The sequence below is a fragment of the Glossina fuscipes genome, unplaced genomic scaffold (assembly GCF_014805625.2).
Source record: "Glossina fuscipes isolate IAEA_lab_2018 unplaced genomic scaffold, Yale_Gfus_2 1, whole genome shotgun sequence".
NCBI classification, from domain to species: Eukaryota; Metazoa; Arthropoda; class Insecta; order Diptera; family Glossinidae; genus Glossina; species Glossina fuscipes.
This window is the reverse complement of record NW_023998415.1, coordinates 33,381,948-33,404,292: the sequence shown is the minus strand read 5'-3', so window position 1 is coordinate 33,404,292 and position 22,345 is coordinate 33,381,948. Positions and strand designations below refer to the sequence as shown.

General features: G+C 31.8%; 2 non-coding genes across 2 annotated transcripts; both read right to left on the bottom strand.

Moving 5' to 3' along the window:
• Positions 1–20,827: 20,827 nt before the first annotated feature.
• Trnar-acg lies at positions 20,828–20,900 on the bottom strand. The gene has a single exon. It is a non-coding gene; the product is annotated as a tRNA-Arg (tRNA).
• Positions 20,901–21,338: 438 nt separating this feature from the next.
• Positions 21,339–21,411, bottom strand: Trnar-acg. The gene has a single exon. It is a non-coding gene; the product is annotated as a tRNA-Arg (tRNA).
• Between the last annotated feature and the right edge of the window lie 934 nt (positions 21,412–22,345).

The following is a 22,345-nucleotide window of genomic DNA, read 5'->3' as shown; positions in this document are numbered from 1 at the left end:
TAAACAAACAATAAAAAAAAAAAAAAAAAAATTTGTCTTCATTTAAAATAAATTTAAATGCAATGAACGTTCTTTTTGCGTGCGTACCTTATATTAAAATTAAGTGAGGTTTCGTGACTTAATAAACGACCGTTATTGTTTATCTAGCTCCAAAAAAAAAAAAAAAAAATTCGCGATGAATGATTTTTCATTTATTTCAAATTATACATCTATGTTGCAATACTGATCAAATCGTTATAATTGTAATCACCGCAGTGGGTATATGATATAACTATGTCGACTTGTTCGCTTATGACCCTCATGATTGTAGTGTTAACGAATATTTTCCATTAAATGAAATTTAAATTTTTCATTGTAATGCACTTTAAAAGGCACTCAGCGGACTTGGTTAATCTATAAATATATTTACGCGGTCTGACAAGCTAACTTATACCTATACCTACCCTAGCATTTATGATACAGGAGTGTTTGTAAGTACATACACTGAGAAGAGCTTAAGATAGATCCATCTTTTATTATACCGATCGATTCAGAAAATAATTCTGAATCAATATAAGCCGTCCATCCAAATATTCTATGTCAATCTATTTGTCGCAATTTTTTATATATATTTTGATTAAACTTGATATAGTGACTTATTTCGACCCAAGGACGAACGCATTGAACGAATTGAAAATGGTTCGGATTTTGAAAATAAGGCAAGTTGCAATTTTCAAAGTTTTTCGACACAACTCGCTGAGTAAAAAGTACTACTTTAACATTCTAAATTGGTGTGAAAAATTTGGTTCGGGTTGAACCTCCGCCCCTATAAGCTTTTTTACAAAAATTGAATCTTTATATGGTAAAAAGAGATAATTTTGAACATTTCATGGTAGGGAATTAGTTGACAATAGTAAATTGACCTAAAAATGAACTGGACCAAGTTTGAGCTAAATGAGTCTATTCCTTCCCACATAAGATTTCTCATGAATAGTAACCCTTTTAGAATAGGATAGGATTTAATTTGTAATATCCTATAATGTAAAATGGTCCATACCACAAAAATTAATGATAGCAAATTTGGAACAGATGGTAACTTAACTATGCTAAATTTGAATCATGCCGTCTAATATTTTGGGAATCCTCCGACGGCTTTTATGAAAAGCCTCTGCCTTTTGTACCCTTTTTGATGTGTTATTATCAAAACGAGTCAATAACAGCACTAAACGAAACGGTGTACTGCATCTAATTGCCGGTCTCGTCCGACTACAACGTTCTCGCTTGTTTAGTCAATTTTCAAATAGATTATGTCAAGATTGCCTGGGCACATTACGCATATATTTTTGTGTGGGGGGCAAAAATCCCAACTTTTCTTAATTCTCAAAAGCTCATTAAATGGAATAACGATTCAAAATTTTTCAAAACATGTTTTTTGTTTTCTGTTGTTTAAAAATTAAACATTAATTACGTAAAAAAAATGAAGGATAAAAGTAGGCTTCCTTGAAACTTCAAGCTCTTTCGGCAAGCACAGGAAAAAAATTACTTGAAATGAATTTCTACTCGGAAACTACAACCTAATCTGTCCTATCTGTTGCTTTCTTCTATCGTCTCTAACACTTGTCTAGTCCGTGCCTTTGGAAAGTCTTCTAATTTAAATTAAATTTAAATTGATTTAAAAATTTCTCCAAACTAATTATACGTTACGGTAGCTTGATATAATTGATTGTTAAATGGATATGAGATTGTCAACGATTCGCAACGTATTAGAGCTTCTACCAAGATGTTAAAAGTTGGGCTAACATTTTCCATATATAGAATTATACATCATCTTGCCATTTCCTCTGCTATTTTTCAACACGTAAGCGTGCAAAATGTGTGTTTCTTCTCTCATCCGAACATTCTAGCGTACGTTCTTCGAAGAAAAAGAATGAAAAGAAACATTTGGAGAGGGATTTGTGTTTTTTTGGCCCTGGGCGCTGGGAAGGCAAACAAATTTATTATAATGAAAAAAAGCTATGTTTATAAGTCATCTCAAAATCTTGGATTCGTTTTTCTCGTAAAACTATTTTATAAAATCGCAAGCAGGGATAACTTAAACAATTTTCGTTTCTTTTCGTTCGTGGCATTAGAATAACATTCTAAAGAGAAGTAAGTGGAACATTATTTGTTAAGAAAACATTGCTTTTCCTTGATCGAGAATTAAAGTTTTTTTATTTAAACACCCATCCATCACGGCCAAAATTAGTATTTTTAAAATCCTCTACGCATTTCTCTAATTAAAGACATATGGATGGATTAAGTAGTTTTTTATACCCATCACCAAAGGATGAAAGTTGTATTCATTTAAAGGAAACTTGAAAAGCTTTATAACCTGTATTTATGTAAACTCTTGATCATCAGCATGAGATTCTCAATCGATTTAAGCATGTCCGTAAGTCCATCTCCAAATTTAGTCTTCTATTATTAGTAGTATTCTTTTCCTTGCCCAAAAAAAAAAAAAGTAGCTTTTTCAAACTGTTCCCCCTCTTCCCCTCTTCTAACAAAAAAAAAAAAAAAAAAAATATAAATTTATATAAATATAAAACTGATGAGGTATTAGAATCGGTTTATTTTAAATTAAAAAAAATTTTTTTTTTTTTTTTTTTATTTTACTTGTGTACTCTAATAAATTACAATAACGTTTGGTGTGTTGGTGCATTATCAGTCAGTTAAGTGCATCCACGTTTAATGAAAACAAAACAAAACAAAAAAAAAAATGAAATTTTATAAACAATAGTATGCATATGTAATAAATTCGTATGTAGGTTATTATTTAGGTTACTATTTAGGGCATTAGCTCAATGTCAGTTGATTGTTGTTATTGTTGCAGTTCTTGTTTGTCTGTTATTGCGGTTTTTCTGGTTTATTTATTATGTGTTTTACTTTTTTCGTTTTTATTCTTTTTTTTTTTTTTTTTTGCAAAGCTTTCAATTGTTTTCAATTTAACATTTTGTTTACGTTTTCATTATGCAGACAACAGCAGCGACTATAACAGAAAATATGTGGGTTTTTAGAAAATTGCATTTACATTTATACCAACTGCTCGTCTGAAATGATTAAACATCTGTATGTTTTATAATTTTATACGGAAAATCTGAATTTCTTATGAATGCAAGCTGTTTATTTTCCTTTTTTAAATTAATCCAAAAAACTTTTTTTAAACGTATTGACACACACAAATACCATATATGTGTATCAGGATTAGACAGACATTTATTTAGACCATAATTTAATTAGAAAAATTTTTAAAAATCGTTTATGATGTGATAATAAAAAGTGAATAATAATAAATAATAAGATCACTCGAGGTTGTTTTCATTTCGAGCTTCGTATAGAAACTCAAAAATTTCTCAATCGATGTTTTCCTAAAATATCAATAAAAATCTTAGCTTAACGCAAGGCACTCCATAGTTTTAACAGCTGCAAAGGTGACCGCGTCTAAGCAAGAAGTCAGTCGGTTAGTCGGGCAAAAAGATGTAGATTTGTTCCAGCAACAATGAAGTATTGGAGGACAAAAGCGATCTAATTGATTAAATGGCAGATATGGTGAAGAAGATCTTCTGGCGCTGTTGTGCTGAGAGTGAACTGTCCCAGCAACACCACCGTTAAAGTGCTTTACATCATATGCTGTCAGGAGGAATACGTAATATTAAGTGCGGGCCAGGGTTATCCGTAACCGCAAGCAAATAGCGTCGTTGCCCAAACACTTTTGGATTATTTTTCATTTTATAATTTTTTCTTAAAAATTGAAAAGTAGTCAATAGCAAGCTTCACGCGAACAAATTGCGTCGTTTAAGTGATACTGAAGAGTGATGCTTGAGAGAACACATCAAGACAATCCAGAAGCCCTAAAGGTCAGAGAGTTAAAATTCGACTTACTACCTCATACACGAGACACGTCTTATTTGGCCTCCTCGAGGATGTTTACTTGATCTTTTCAAATTGTAATAGAAAACAAAAGCTCGGCGAGTAGAAGATTTACTAATACTAAGAAGAATACGATCGATGGCAATTTCGAGTAGCTCGACGACTCTCACGTTAAACAGGTTATATCGAAGTTAGTGAATATCGTTGGGAAAAGTGTTTCGGACACGAAGAAGAAGATTATGTTATATTTTCTGTATTTACATTGTCAAATCAAACGGTTTTGCGACCATCGCCGGGCAAAAAATTTTCAAAATAAGTCTTTCAGGGCTAAAGTGATCATATCTAAAAGAAATCGGAGAACAACACAACTTTCTTATTAGTGAACTATAGCCGGAGAAAACCCTATGAATATTCAACAAGTAACGAAATTATATTACGCCGTGATCGAATCTTTATACCGATCACCGCTATCCTAAAAAGAACCAAAAAAAAAAAAGAGCAGGAAAATAACTAAATTTTCATGTTCTATAGCATTGAACAGGGCGCGGCTAATCTTTTTTATTTTCAGAATAAAAGCAAACATTCATACGACGTATATGTTGTACTTCAAAAATTAGAAAAAAAAAAAAAAAAAAAAAAAAAAAACAGAAAGCAAAAGTATTCTGAGTTCTTGCTGTGTAGAAGTGTAAGCCTTGTGGGCGTGCCCTTTGACCGGTATGGGTTATTTTAAAATTCTTCTGCAAACTTGTAGACAATATCTTCATTTTTACAATCGGGAAAACATTTACAGCAAACGTTGCACAGACGGGCAGACGGACACGGTTAAATCGATTCAGAATTCGATACTAATGAAGAATATATATTTATTTTGTGTGATCTCCGAAGCTTCTTTCTGGGCGTTGCAAACGTTTTGACAAAATAAATATATTTCTCATATATATAAGAAGAACTTTGAAAATATATATATATATGTCGTTTTTCAAATTTCATTTAAAGGTTTTATTATTAAATAATTCGAATGGAAAAAATTTGTTCCTTAATTTGTTCCAATATGATTAGTGGAAATACAAACAACGCATTTAGATAAACAATCTTTTCTCGCTTAGGAAACGATTAGTGTTATCTTATATTGTAGTCGTTATATCTTTTGTCGTCACTTTAGTAGTACGGAACGCCTGCAGATTACAATATTGTTGCGAAAAGGTCGTATTTGATGATTTGAGTTTTCTTGAAAATTAATCGATTGCGTAAGAAAGGGAAAACCAAGTACACATTTATGGCGCCTTACCTGGCTCATGCAGCTGGTAACTGGCGATAAGATAACAGGTATCAAGGTAAGGTAAGTTGCTTGTAAAATGATATATAAGCAAAATATTTGTGAAAGTCGAAAATGAGCCGAGAGTCAAGAGAGTTGAATTACAATATTCGAACGGCCAAAACTAGAAGGTGAATTAAAGCCTTTGACACATAACTTGCGGTAAATAATTTGTAAATAGATTTCCCAAGAAAGTAAGTAAGTAAGTAAAACCTATACTCTCCTAGAAAGCATAATTCAGCCGTGACGGGCTTATTCTCAAAAGTAGTTGCGTAAAAATGTCAAATCACAAAAGACGAACTCACATTACAATATCCTCACAATGGATTGACAAAGATTCGAATCATTTAACGGTTAATATGAAAATCAATTTTATAGCGCGGAAGTGCCTGCTGGTAACCAGATGTTCTTATATTTACTGATAGTTAATATCGAGTATTATGATAGGATAGTTAGTTGGATGTTCAATGCTTGTATATATATGTATGTATACATATGTAAATTAGATATCAATGTTGAAGTTTAATTATAGTAGACAACTGCCATAGTGAGCGACAACAAAGAGCCATTGTTTCTGAATAGGCATTTTTTCATATCATCAAAGCATTTGTTTTTTTGTTTCATTTTGTTTTTGTTTATGCTTTTTTTCACTTTAGATATTATATTGTATTGTATCTTTCTTAATAAAATTTCTTCAACGGAGAAACTATTTTCGGCCGATGCTAATGAACGCATATGACACGGAAAGCGTGCAATGAAAAAAAAAAAAATTTTTTTTATATATATATATATGAATGAATTTTTAAGTGAAAAAAAATAGACAAAAATAAAGTGTATGACCATAAGAAAATCAACAGCAAACCTAATTAAAACTTTCTAGTACAGCAAGGTTGACAATAAAATATCGCTTCTCCTCACTTCTTCAACCGTTACAATTCAAAATGGGGGATTTGATAAAACCAAATAATATCAGATGCGTAAAAATGACCGCACAATGTATCGCATTTGTTCGCGTGAGGGGGTGCAAAATGTGCACCGTTTTGATCCAATTGTCTTTTTTGTCAAACAATTCTTATTACTCTTTACCATCATTCGTTTTCGTCAAAGAATTTAAAAAATGTTCACTTTGTCCTCATGTGAGGACACCAGAATTTATAAAAAAAATGCTTTCGGACATGCGTATCCCAGACTTCGAATAATAAACTTATTTATCGAACCGCTATACTAATTCAATTTTCAAGTGAACTTTGTTTCCCCCTGAAAAGGTTACTCGCTGTAAGAAAATGCGTATGGAAGAGATTTTAAACATGATATCATCCCATCCGAATTGTATATATTAAAATATTACTTATATTTTTACTGACTTTTATCCAGAATGACATTTCGATTCTGTATATATAAGTTGACTGTACTAAGTGTAGAAGTCGCATTAGTTTGTTATACCTTGTGATACATGAGTATATTTAGTTTGAACGCATGTACGCAATACCCACAAGAACTTGAGATAGACCCTGCTCATTTCGGACTAATTTTCTCAATCGATCTAAGCTTGTCTGTCCATCTGTTCGTCTTCTATTCTTACGTTCAATGTACAAATAGAAATATTGGGAGATATTATAAAAAAAAAATTTTAAACACTAACGTGTTTTGACTCAATACCCAAAACTATTGAAAATACTTCGAATCAAGTTGAACGACTTTTTCAACCATTTCTCCCAAACCCCTTATTTTCAAAATTAATTACAAGAATGCCTATATTAAGTAATGTGGTGTAAGGTATTAATGGTAGAGCTGAGTAGAGCTGTTCTTGGCCCGCTATACGGTTGTTACTTGGTTTTCTCCTTCTAATGACCCGTGCAATTGTTCTCATGATAGATAAACCTTTACATAGAACAATCAGGTTTAATATTTTTTTCTAATTTGAGAATAATAAGTTCTTCGATCAGCCAACTAAGTAATTTAAGATCTTTTAAATAAGTTCTTTTAATACTTATCTGCTAGTTTTTGTTAATACTCAAAATTTTTGGGTTTATACTAAGCGAAATTGTGTAGAATGTTAAACGATCAGATTTATCTGACTATAAAAGATTTGACTTTTTAATTATTTTCAAATTTTTGTCGTGATTATATAATACCTTAAACGTTATTTGAACAAACTGATTGCAATGAACAAACTTACGCCCTACATCTACTATCATAAAACTTGTTGTTTTAAAAGTTGAAATGTTCGCAGCTGAGAACAGACGTAACATTTCCTAATAGCATTTGCTTATCATGAAATATTTTTATCTAAAATTTCTGCTGACTTTTAAAAAGAGTTTGGCTCAAACAATTTGTGCAATATTTTCAAAGTTATATTTTCTTTAGAGGGTATTGGTAAATGCACAAAGGAATTCTCTTCAGATATACAAAAAAAAAAAAAGAAAAACTTGTTCCTAGAGAAACTCCTAGAGAACGAAAAGGAAATGAGATATCCATGAGTGCGATTTGTCAGATATTTTGCCAATGATCCTGAATACTGTCGTCAAGAAATGATTTAGCATTTGAAGTGCAAAAATAGTGTGATTGCACTAAAAAATTTATTTTTATATATAAATATCTATATATGTATATATATACATAGCGGTTAATTTGTATCGCACTGCACTATAGAATGTAATATAGAATAATGAACTTTAAACTTGGCTATAAAATGAATCAAGGTAATGTGTACGGTGCTCGATCTCGATACCCTGTTTGACAAGTACCATGTTGTACGGGGAATGCCTGTACTATTATTAATCGGTCACTAAGTGAGAATATTATTGAATTTCTCTGTTTGCCTTCTTTTTGCTTTTATTTCGAAAATTTCTTTCCTTATAAATATTATAAATAAAAAAAAAAAAATAAAAAAAATTCTTTTGCTTTGCTTTGCTTTGCTTTGGAATTTTAGTTCATATGCAAATTATTTCAATTTTGAACGAAGTCTGTTTTTGTTTTCTTTATGAAATTTCTATCAGTTCACAGATTATAAACACCTGAAGTATGTAAATAAACTTTTGCCGGATTCTGTTTAAAGTCTCATTGAATGAAATAATCGGAAAGATTTTCGTGTTAATTATGGATGTGTCAGTTGCTAAATATTTGAAAATATCTTTGAATATTTGCTACGTAATTGTAAAAAAGGATCAATGCAAGCATTTGTAAGCTTGATCGGCAATCAGGAATATATAGAATGCCAGGTTTTAGTTTTCTATCTGAAAAAAGTCAAAGAATAGACGAAATGAATTCAACGCTAATATATATATATATATATATGAGATATGAAGCCTATTACTGGATAGGAGTTTTAATATTGCTGCAGTAGAAAGATATATTTTGTACTTGCAGAGGGAAAATGCGTCTTGAAGTTAATTTTTCAATATTTAAACATTGTATGTGACGGCGTAAATTTAATTTATATTCATTTGATGTAGAACGCGTTACAGAAATTGGCCAGAACCGTATGAGTGATTGCATAAATTGAAGGTCATGTTTACATACTACGCATTTTTCATATTTTGTGTTTTTTTCTTTCCTTACTAAATGGGCAAATTTGATCAAGTCTGTCAAGTTCGAGACAAGTTTGTCTTTTATAATTGCGATTTCAGCACAAAGACAGACAGACCGACAGATATAGTTTAATTTTATTTTTTTTGGCCGGCATAGCGGTGGGAAAAAATTGATTTTATTATTCACACTGATCAGAAAGATATATTGCTTGTAGGGTTGTTGATGCAAAATATTTCTAAGCATTACAAACACACAATCATATAATTAAGTTTTTCTTGTATTAGATGCTTGCACGTATCTTAATCAACGACAACCGAATTAAGAATGATAAAGTAACGCAAAGTATCAATTTACGCAACGATTAAATTTGATGACTTTGGACGTTTTCCATTTAGTATTATTGAGTTTGTCAGTGTATGCAGGCGCTGATCATGGCGCGCACAAAATTGCACTTTTGACATTCGTTACTTTTGTTGTTGGATTTGCAGAGATCTGATGAAGCTGACGAAGCCCATCAAACACTTTTAGAAGTTTATGGTGATGCTGCTCCACCATATCCCCTAGCTACGACACAAACTGACTGCAAATGCCATTTCGAACCGTTTCAAGATCGCGGTTTCATTGCTTGCCAGTCACAAAAAAAGAAGAGTTTTCTGTCGCGTGAGAAGTGAATCTAGTACAGCAATCCTAAGCGCAAAAGGCCATTAGCTAGCCCAGGGGACATGGTCATCGAAGCGGAAAATTCATTGCCATAAAGTTTTGTTAGGTGTAATGGATTACGAGCCGCTAAAACCGAATGAAACTGTTTTGCTACGAATGATATATTGTTGCAAAAAAGACAAGCAATAGCGGTTAACGGACGCAAGGTCATCCTCTTGCATAACAACGTTCGGCGAAGAGTGGCAAGAGTTGTCAAGAATACACTGTTGCAGCTCGAATGGAAAATTCTGCTACACCCAGCTTACTCATCGGACATAGCGGCTTCCGATTGCCACGTGTTCACATCGATGCCGTCTACATTATATCTCATAAAAAGGTCAACTTTAATAATCACAAAAGCGATGTTTTCGAAGGTTAAAAAAAATGAATAATTAAAAGAAAAAGTCTTCTCATATAAGTAGTGGCAGCCTTTGGACCTTTCCGAGTTCTACGACCAAATAGCAAATATAAGCTACATCTGGCACATGATTATAGCGATATATATATATATCGCTACGTTTAATATTCATAAACGTCTGTTGGTGTACCTGTAACCGTCAGTTAATATATTATAAGAAAATCTTTAAAAATTAATCAACAATTGTTTCCGAACTAAATTGGTATCGAAACTTACTACAAGTTTGACGAGTAAGCAAAAGCTGATAACGTATTTTTACACCCGTCACCGAAGAATAAGAGGTATATTCATTTGTCAAAACGTTTGCAATGCCCAGAAGAAAGCATCAGACACTGTACAAAGTGTATACATTCTTGATCAGCAACAAATTCTGAATTGGTATAAGCCTGTCCATCTGGGCGCAAAAATGAAGCTTCATCGACTTCAAATTTGGCAAAAAGATTTGAAGTTCTTGCACGCAGGTTGGTATTGAAAATGGACCAAATCAGTCGAAGGGCACACCTCTGTTTTACAAAAGGATTATAATATTGATTGTTTGCACATTTTTTCATAAACTATTGCAGATAAATGTCCCAAAGTTTGGACGTATAATTCTATGAGCAACACTGCAATACCTGTACAAAAATGGAAAAAATTGACCTTTCCTACCCAATATTATGATGTATCAAAATTTAATCGTTTTCTCAATGCCTTTATAATGCGCAGAAACGGGACTTCAAAAACCCCATAAAGTATATAAATTCTTGGCCAGTTTCAAATTTGGAATGCATCTAAATATGTCCGTCTGTCCGTCTGTCCGTCTGTTCATCCAACTGTCTGCCCAGCTGCGTAGTATTTGTGATAAACATTGTCTCGTTAGCGAAAATGAAGATATCGTCACAAAAAAAAAAAAGAAAGAAAGAAAAACACGCTTATAACGCCCACACGCCCACACGCCCACACTCGACAAAAACTTTTATTTTTTAAATAGAAGAGCAAGTCCGCGCCCACTCTATATTATAGAACATGAAAATTTATTTCTTTTACTTATTTCCTCTTCTTTAGCATAACGATGATGGGTACAAAAGTTTCGTTCACGATCGAATATCATTCTCTTACTAGTTTTTTTTTTTTTTCAAATGCTTGATGTTACTGTTACCGCACTCGAGAGAGATAAGTTTCGATACAAGCAATGCAAAATAAAAGCACATTAAAAATGAATTACAAAACAAATTCGCTGGAATTTTTTGTTCGCTTCGGCCATATGTTTTATGTAAGATTTTTAATTAAAATAAAAAAGAATGATATGCGGTATAAGCCGATTATTTTAATATGTAACGTTTGCTTTTGATAACAACAGAGACATAGAGAGAGAGAGAGAGAGAGACGCGTACCAATTAACAACATGTCGTACATATCATTGGCATCACTTTTTAGGAAAATTGTATTAACTGAAAACTATTTTTACCTATCACGTTCAAAGCAAAGCAATTGTATGGTTAACACTTATTTAAATAAAAATAAAATTTAATGGAGACGCGTCATTTTGTTTGCGAAAGGAAAGCTATTGCAAGTTTCTAAAATTTTTATTAGGTTAACTTTTCAACTTTAGCGGCCCAAGTTACAGAATATGAAGAGATTAGCTAAGGAGAGACTTATAAACTGGCGGTGAAAGCTTGTGAAGATGAGAAACCGACTTCAGGTACAAACGGAGCCCAATAAAGAAAACTTGAAAAGTTATCTAAAATGACTTCATTTTTTTTTTTTTTTTTTTTTTTTTTTGAAACATAGCCATTTATTATTTCGATTAATTCCAATAATTAGAGTAGAAGAAGGCAAAGTGAAGTGAAGTGATTAGTCAGTATGATCGTAATGCGATACATAGGCGCAGATATTTTTATCATAAAATCGCAACTGGAAGCTATATTTCCATACTTTTTTTATGTACGTTCAACGCTTGCAACACTTGGAAGGATATCATATACGCCCCATAAAGTACATATATTTTTGATCGACATCAAAGTCTTAACCGATTTAAACTTTCTCACTTCCTGTATAATGTCTGTGATCGCAAAATGTCTCTTGGTCGCAAAAATGTAGCAATCGCCTTCAAATTTAGCATAAAAATTGGTAGACCTTGCACGCAGGCCAGATCGGTCAAACGACAGGACGAAAATACAACATAACCAAGAAAAAAAAGTTTTTTCTCGTTACTTATAAACAACAACAACAACAGATGCAATGATAAAAATTGATATTTATATTATATGGACGATCCTGCAGCGGCTGCACAAAAACGTGAAACAACGATAATGCCTGTTCAATATTTTCAATTGTAATAAAAGTTACAAAGTGCACTTCAACAAATATAAATATTATATAGTCAGATATTATAGACATCATAAATTAAACCGTAAATGTACAAATTTGAAAAGCTTTAAACATAAAAATGCCATAATTCAGTTGATCGCCGTCCAAGGCGACGGACGCACTCATGCCAAAGTCAGTCAAACTGCAGTTCCCATTATATTGTTTCCGCAATGTGTGGATAGGAAATTTGTTACCATAGTTTGTTCTATAGTAATCTATACTAAGTATTCGAAAATGCTTAGACATCCGCTATGGACGATTTAAGTTGATTTTAGATATGAAGTACCCGGAATCAGATAGAGCGGTCAACACTTTAGGCGCTAAGCGATTCCTATAATGTGAAAGACGGATCTTCGGATTCCACGGCAAACAACGCAAGCAAAAAAATAAAAACTGTCTTTGTACGAACTTAATCTAATGAATCATATAAAAAGCGTTCGCGTTTTCGAGCTCTTTTTTCTAGCCTGCACTTTTCAAATGATTTGAAATTGTCATGTGGTTGATTTTTAATGCCTCCCCTATTCCTGATCGCTTGCGTGATGATTTTACTCGACCATTTGCAAAATTTCATTCCATCACGAGCGAGACGCATCTTTGACATCGAAATTTCCGCAACGGAATCGAACAAACGACTCGACTCCGGTGTCCTTCGCTTGTTTACTCACAGTGTTCTCATCGTACACTTTACAAATTTTTCGGAATGTTTTTGCATGTTTTACCTTTCATTTGCACGGTTTACCAAAATCATCATCTAGCTTTCTTCTTCTTCCTTTTACACGAGCAAAGAATTAGAAAGCTGTCTTCAAAAAAATTGCAAGCTGAAATTTTAACTTTTAAGCAGATATTCGTTTAAGGGAATCAGGTGAGTGTTGGCCGATATATATGCATTAACACCATCCCGCGGAAAAAACCGCAGAGACTTTAATATATAACCAAATATTTACGGTCAAGATCGTGTTGTGGATTCCAGATAATCGGACAATCTTCCAGCGATATAGACTGAAAGCAAGTAATAAAAGAACCGTGAAACTCTAAAGCCCAATGTGCTTTCTGCCTTGATTGATTTTCCCTCAAACTGAGAACTCCGGGATCTTTAATTGAAGTTCATTTATTAATTTGCATATTAATGATTTTATACATAAATTATATATAAAAACAATGTGTATATGTTCATTATATTAGCAAAACGTCTACGGGACCCAGAGTGATGCGTCAGAGATCATAGAAAGGCTAGATATTACTGATCAGCATTAAGCGATGCTGGGTGTAAAAAACTCGTTTGTGGCCGAACATAATTTCCTTTTTTTTGTTAACAACTCTGGGAAAGTTTTTAAAATGATGTAATGACTTTTTGAAAGAAAAGAATTCGAAATCAAAATTCAATTGTCTAACCTTACTTCAACTTATATTTAAGAAAATGAAAATGCTTCCTTTTTGATGCCTGCCAAATGGTAAACTGATACCCGAGATGAAGTTCACATAACAAAATCATAACAAAAATGTGACTTAACCACGTTCAATTGCAACAAGTAAGAAAGTTAAATTCGGCCGGTACAGAACGTCTTATGCCCATCACAGTTATCCTAAAATAGACGAAATAAGTTAAAGAATTAAATTTTCATGCTATGTAATATGGAATCGGCGCAGCTAATTTCTTGTATTTTCAAAACAAATATTTTTGTCATATAGACATGTAGGCGTTGTAGGCGTGTCCTTTGAAAAGTACAGGTCAATTGCAAATTGTTTTGCAAAATTTGCAGGCGATATCCGCATTTTCGGTAATGGGAGAATGGGTTCACCCCAAATACTACAAAGTTAGGCAAACAGACAGATGGAAAGGCTAACAGACCCCGAGTTAGAAAATTGTAATAAGGACAATCTATTAGCTGCTGTATGCTGTGAGTATTAAAAAGTTGAACTGTCTAGTCTAAGGACAATGTTTTGATATCAAAAATATATGTATATTATAAGGTTTGAGAGATTCCAAATACTACTAGAAAAGTAGAAAAAAAATATTATTAATTTACCTCCAAGTGTTAAGTAAAATTTGCACAACCGGATATTTCTTTGCGATTTCTTTATAGTAATTAAAATTAAGAAAGCAATTGAAAATTTGAAAAATTTATTAATGACAAAGTGTGAAAGGCTAAAAGTTCTGCGGATCTGAGATCCATGTTGCACTCGCTTATACGCTATATATAATTTAAAAATTGAACTAAAAAATGATTTAAGAATCAAAATTAATTAACCAAAAATGAAAGTTTGTTAACTTTTTTTTACACAAAAATCGATTTTTTTTTTTTTTTTTTTTTTTCTTTTTACGTATTTCTCTTCTTTAGCGAAAGAAATTTATCGTTTTTGTAAAGTGTGATTTGTTTGTGCTATTTAAAATTTTATTTTTTTTTTATATACCTTTTATATATGTATTATTTAAAAATTTGAATAAAATAAAGCAATTTGAAGCGATTGAAGGTGACGCGAAAACAATCCATGAAAACGCACTAATACAAATACAAACATATATACATATAACGAAAGCGATATTTTAAATAAATATCAAAATATTGTAATAAATAGTTTGATTGATGATTTTTCTTATTGTTGTTATCGCAGCTTTTACTATTATTATTATTATTATTATTATTATTATTATTATTGTTATTATTAATATTATTATTATAGTGCGTTATAATGAGATATTACCAAAGAGCCCGTACATCTAATCCAAACATATTTATCTAAATACGCAACAACGCAACAAGTATCGCATCAATTCTCTCTCTCTCTCTCTCTCTCTCTGTCTCTCTAATCAATGCGCATATTAACATAGATATAAAAAAAACATCACACTGTTACGTATAAAAGACTCGTCGTAAAACACTTCCTATGAACGCACAATCTCAATCGAGTTTCAAGCACTTTCCGTTAAATCAACCATTTCCTTGCGTTTCAAAATGCTTACTGCGCACGAGATATACACGAGCAAAATATTTTACCAACATTTTATATATACAGTGGTTTTGCACAAACCTACACACACGAGCACATGCATTATTTCACATACAAAACACTTAATGCGTATATATGTACATAAATATATATATATATATATATATACATATGTATGTTTGCGAGTATAGTAAGTCTATAAAATAAACACACATTTTGTGTTTAAGCAAACATCATTCGAAACAATAGCAAAACAGATAAAATATTATCCAATCTATTGTCATATATCACAAAAGTGTTATATTAAATTACTTGTATTTGAATATTCTATACTATATACAAATATATATATATATATATATAGATTGATATATTGATGTATAGAAGAAGAGGAGAAGAAAAGACGCACGTATTTGATCTATAGCGTCTCAAAAACATGACCACGTTAGTAAGTAAGGAAGAGTTCAAAACCAAGCTGTTGTTCGGATGTATTTCTATGCGTACATACAAATGCATATACGCATATATGTCTCTCTCTCTCTCTCTCTCTCTCTCTCTCACTCTCTCTCACTCTCTCTCTCTCTCTCCGTCTTTCCCTCTCTATCGGCGTTTTTAACTCTATCTCATTCTCCTTTAAAATTTTGACATTTAAACTCACATTGCTTTATCTACAATTTAGTTCCTCCCCGTTGTTAAATTGCTTTTTCCTTTTTTCCTATCATATTTAGCTAATAAAAAATCGCTTAATTTTTGAAAAAAAACAAAAAAAAAAGAAAACAACTTAAAATGTTTTCAAATATTATCATTAATAATAAATATTATTTGCAAAAGTTTCCAAATTAATTTTTGCCGTCAAGCAAGCACATGTACATAAACACGTATGTAAGAATTTTTGAAAATTTATTTGAATAAAATCGATTTAATATCGATGAAGATAACATCTTATAAATGATTTCGGTTTTTAGCACTACAAAACATAATTATCCGACAGGCAATGTTCCAAAACTTTTCCCTGGCATTTATTTATACGAAATGACCTTCGCATGTCTATAAACAATTCTTTTTTACTTCGTCTTGTTCTAGAGATACCCATGACATGCTGCTATTTCGAAAAAATGGGATCATTTGGCATTTTCTCAATGTATTTCTCAGCTTCTAACTTCTAAGCTAAGCTTCATTATCATTCCTTTTACCCATCAATTTCTAATCGATCAAGGAATTTGTATATCAAATTGCAAGGGAATCAAAATCATCCCTTTTGTTAAAGATAAATGTACGCAAAACTTCAGTAGTTCTAGTGTTAAAAACAAGAGGCTTAGATTTGCTTTGAATGTGTATCTTGAATATCCCATCATCTCATGTTAATATGTGTCGTTATAAACGTAAGATCTTTTTGCGTATCATGGATTAAATGTTAATCGTTTCTACATGTGAACAGATATTCGCGTAAGTAGCAAAAATGTTCAAAATATCGAAAAAAATGAATTTTATTAACTATTTCATATCATTTGTAGCGTTTCGAACCATTCTCGTTTATGCAGAAATCTTCGCGATCCTTCCCCAGATAACTCATTCATTGTGCGCATAAAAGTGATATTTTATTTTGAATAGCTTGGACTTGGTCGGAGTAACTTGTGTTTAACTTTCAAAATTTTACGACTCTCCAAAATTGATGGCTCTTTCTTAATTTTTTTAATTATTAAATTAAATATAATTATTATCTTCGCCATTTTCTTAATTTGGTTAATTGCGATCACTACTTAATCGAATGAACATTTTCTTTAAATGATTCCTTTACGGATAAAAAGTACAATTCAGTCTGTGGAACCGTCTAGGTAGTCCTCGCAAACACTTCGATTACGATCTTCTTTTACTCGGATGGCTATAGACAGTCCAGTCTTTTCTGCGAAATGTTATTACGCTTTTTTCTGTCGCGGATGTGCGAAATCCGACAACACATATATTTGAAACAACGAGCCTAAATGGAAAGACAATTGTAGCCTTAGCAATTAAAATAGATATAAACCAAATGTCATTGTATACGAAGATCAAATGCCTATATATAGGTCAATTTTGACCCCTCTAATGTTTAATAATCTTTAAAGTTCCTAATAAAGAAAATTATTTCTAACGAATCTTCGAATGAATGAATCTTCATTTGCTACCTTATAAGGTTTTCGATTTATTCATAGAATATATGTATATAGCAATAATATAAGCATTTAACCCATCGATAATCATGTCCACAAAAGTGATAAAATATTAATTTATTAATTAGCTACGAGGGATATGGATTCAAAACCTTTCATGAAAATTTCCTACGAAAACCTAAGGCGAATTAACGCGCTCGATATGGCATATATAACTTCTTTACTCATTTGTATATTCACCCTTGAAAGACGTGTTCTCACTTACGATAGCCTGGGTCCCCTGGCATTAGTTAACGATAGAACATTTGAATTTGAGGCTACATGTAATGTTTGTATACGTATCAATAAGAAACACACGGGTCAGAAGTGAAGAAAATTTTGCGAGTGTATACGAGGGTGTAAGAGATGCGTCGAACAAATAGTCCAGCGAAATGAAGAAATTAAATATCTCCAACATGCAGTTTCAAGTAAATACATCAACATGCCGTCGAGTGCAACAAAGAATTTTCTTACAATTCCATTATAGCTCTCTTAACGTTTTCTGCATGGGTTTTGCAATATGTGGTCAAGCGTCGTTCTGCTGAATCTTTATCTTAACGTGCTTTTTGGCATGTCAAAGCTCTTCTGACTTTAATGGTTAACCCAATGGTGCGTACATAAGCGTTGAGCAACTCATAATGCATTACAAACAAACATTTGATCCTATCAAATTTGTGCTCTACGAATATTTGCTTTTGTCGATAATACTGTTATATGATATGATACATGATGAGTCTGACCTCATTATCATTCCATTTCTTATTCTTCTCTTTATAGTAAACAGCTTGTTTTCACACGTACTTCATTTGTTCCGAGCCTCAAAAATTGATTTATATAACTAACTTTTACTGCGATGTAAAATTAAAAGGTAATATTTTAAAATGAAAAAATCACAGCATTGTCCAGCACGATATAGCATTCGAGTTTGAGTCTACAGCTCAATATATGACGTAGTAATAGTAGTAATAGTAGTAGTAGTAGTAGTAGTAGTAGTAGCAGTTTTGCAATGCATCATAGAATTCTCCTTTTTTCTCTCTCTCTCTCTCTCTCTCTCTCTCTCTCTCGTTCTCTCAACTCTTTTAATCTTCGCAGCTTAATGCCAACAACACTTTGAATAGAACTCCGGCAATAATCAAGTAAATTTTTTGAATTTAAACATAAGAAACATTTTGAAGAGATTTACTTTTGATTTTCTCATTTATCAAGCCAAGCATGGAATATATTTTATAATATTAAGAAAGATAAATAAAAGAAAAAAATCTAATCATCTGATCATCGAATTATATATATATATATATATATATATATTATTTATTATACTTTTATTATTTGTCCTATTTTCGACATACATATGTTGAATCAGAAATCTGTGTAAAAATTTGTGTTCAAAAATTTTCTTTACATTTCACTTTTTACTAACAACCTATCAGACAGGCAATCAATCAAACCATGCAATTGCGGATTGAAACAATTGAAACGATGATTTTGATGGTTTCCTCATTGTTACCGATTCTTTTTCCTTGACTTGGTCGCTTTTGCTCTCCTATCATCACCTCTAGATGTTTAGTTTTTTGGAAAATAAGCAAACTAAACTTATTCTTAAGAATATGACTGCCGTTAAGCAATTGGCCGCGTGTAAGGCTATTCAATTGGGTCGGATTTATTTGGATATTTTAAATGTTTAAAAAATAACATCGGAAAATATCAAAATAATGTAAAATAGCAAACAAACGAATCCACATTAATAAAATCTGTCATCGTGATTTAAAATATAACTAAACAAATAAAATTATAATTATAAAATGTAAATAAATTAAATTATTGCATTATTGCATTTTTGGCGATACCATTGTTTTTACATTTTTCGAACAGGATATATAGGTAAATAATGGAAATAATGAATAAACAAATTGTCCGTAACAAGAATATACTGACACAGAGAGAGAGAAAGAGAGGCTATAACTTAGGCTATAACTTAAAATAATAATAATTCATCTCGTGGTTTCTTTCTAACATTTCTGGGAAAATCTCTTCAACTCCTCCTCTACCGCCTAAACATTATATTTTTTCAATTCCCTGTCATATATAGTGTTATGGAGTTTTATGATGAAAATAGATCTAAGATAATGATTTTATATACAAACGCTCCCTTTATTTGAAATATTTTTAAATTTTCTCAATTTTTCACTCAATTAATATTTTTGAGTTTCTTTTCTTTCATTTTTTTCGCAATTTTTCAATTCCTACAACTGCTGTGTGCATTAAATTAATTTTATAACGAAGAAAGACACATTAAGCATATAAGCACGGTTTTCCACCCTTGAGGTAGGCGCCATAAATAAATGGTTAAATTCCCTGTTGAAAGCACAGAGTCGCTTTTAATAAATAAATGGTTAAATGCCCAACTTAACAAATATGTTAACGCCAATCAGCCAATCAGTAGTCTCTTCGATCTCTATTACATATTTCTAAGTAGATCAAATCTATTAAAAATCTGACTGAAAAAACTTTAAATGCGTTGATACATACATTACCGAACGTTCGCTGAAGTAAAGGTAATGCTCTCTCTATCTCTCTCTCTCTCTCTCTCTATTTATCTATCTATCTATCTACGTATATATGCATGGATGCAAAAAAAAAAGGGCTGGCGAAATTAAATGCTTTTTCAGTTATTTCTGGCAGTTTTTGATATTTTATTATTTTTCCAGGAGACAAACATCAAAATAAAAGTGTTTTATACGAAATCGGTTTTTAGCATATTAATCAATAGGAGCGGATAGAGCATTGTCGCGAAAATGACTTTGAACTTGCGATGGTTGGCGGCGATTAGTTCATTCACTTGGCATATATAAGCAAATGCTCGGAATATAAAATACAATAAAAGATTACGTGCTAATATACACATACGTACATATAGAAATTCATTTGGGTAACAGTTGGTTTCAGCTTATGAGAAAACAAGAAGAAAAAGCTGCAAAGTATAAATGTCACGAATGCGTACACATGCTTACATTCAAACACGAGCGCTTACATATTACGTACATATTATGTACATCTATCTGTACAAGAGAATTCCATCAAATTGAACTACAATTGCGTGAATGAGTGAATATTTGAGTTGGTGCGGTCGTCTGCTTGATTTGCGAATTTGCGGTATAACAAATAGTTTTCATTTTCGTCCAACTAATTATGTTCAGTGTTCGTGTTTGTGTTTGCGTTTATAATTCTTTTTCAAATATAATTTATGGGCACACATTGCTATCCTCCCATATATGAGCACACATATAAACGCGTATAGAAATGCAAGCACATCACGACAGCAATTGTTAAAATTAATGGCTTTTGCCTGCTTATAAATAAATTTTTTTTTTTGGTTTTTTTTTTATATAAGTCTTTGTATTAGTACTTTAATTAAAATTAACTTTGTTTTTTATTTATTTTTAAATGCATAAGCATTAAAAAAAATCAGTAAACCCGTATAACACGGATGAACGATCCTGCCAGGAGTCGAACCTGGAATCTTCTGATCCGTAGTCAGACGCGTTATCCATTGCGCCACAGGACCATTGGATGCTATGTTACGTTATGCAAGTTTTATGTTTTCAATTTTTTACGAATTATAACTTAATTGTGACACCTATGAATGTCCAGTATATTTTCGAAGATTTCATTAAACTACCTTCACTAGTATAAAAGCCTAACACTTTCCCCTTTATTGCTAGCATTCTTAAGGCTGTGAAAATTAAAATAGTAGCTTGGAATATATATTCGAATCATTAGAAACTATAGTTAACCCACTAAATATACAAAGTAGGAAAAAAACATTCCAAGACATTCCATAACTATCATTTCGAAATCTCAGCTTAGACGTTAATAAAAATATTCAAGAGCTGTGAGTCTAGAAATCAACAAAATGAGTTTGCAAAAATTAATCATTTTTGGCTTTATTTGAAAACATATATTTATACATGTATAAATGAAAACCTAAAAAAAAAAAAACACACGATCCTGCCAGGAGTCGAACCTGGAATCTTCTGATCCGTAGTCAGACGCGTTATCCATTGCGCCACAGGACCACAACGACTGGATTTGCAAATTATCGGTATGGTTATAAATTTATATAGTAACGTACTTATAAAAAAATTTTCAATTTTTTACAAAAAATTTCAAATCGTCATTCGCATTAACTAAGTGTGGTTATTGTATCAAAACGTAAGAGAGACAATTTAAAATTACTATGGAAATCGTTTTCGATAATTAAAAGCGACTGTTGAATTTATCACATAATATTTTGATGGTTGATTTCGACAACGGAGGTTTTATTTAATGTAAAGAAAGTGAGAAACATTTCATAATACACGAATTGCCAAGAAAAAGTTATGCTTTTTCAATTAGCTTTAATTTTAGAAACGAACAAGCAACTGGTTAGACATTAAAATGCGTGTGACGGAATTACTTGTAAATACAGATCTGTTAAGAAATGAGATCTGATAAAAATAAAAAAAACTGAAGAAAGCCATCGCATATTAAAGATATACAAGTAAGAATATTATATCTGGTCATGACGTATCTGTTATACCCATCACTGTTATCCTAAGAAAACAAAAAAGTAAAAGAACTAAATTTTCATGCTCTATAATGTGGAGTGGGCGCAACTGGTTTTTTCTATTTTTAAAACAGATCTTTTTTTGGGCGTTCTAGGCGTGTCCCTTGAAAAGTCATTCGCCCAAAGACTATACAGTTGCGCAGACAAACAAATGGACAGACGGACATGTTTAGGTGTATGCCAAATTTGAAACTGGCAAAGGGTTTGTATACTTTGTGGGGTTTTTGAAGCTCGCTATATACTATAATATTGGGTAGGCGTGGTCAAGTTTTTCTGTTTTTATAAATGAATGATACAGCATCGCCCATAGAATATGCGTTCAAATGTTTTCACATTTATTTGCTATAAGAAAATGAGTATTGCGTAAAAAATTAATTTTGCTCCTTTTGAAAAACAAAGGTGTT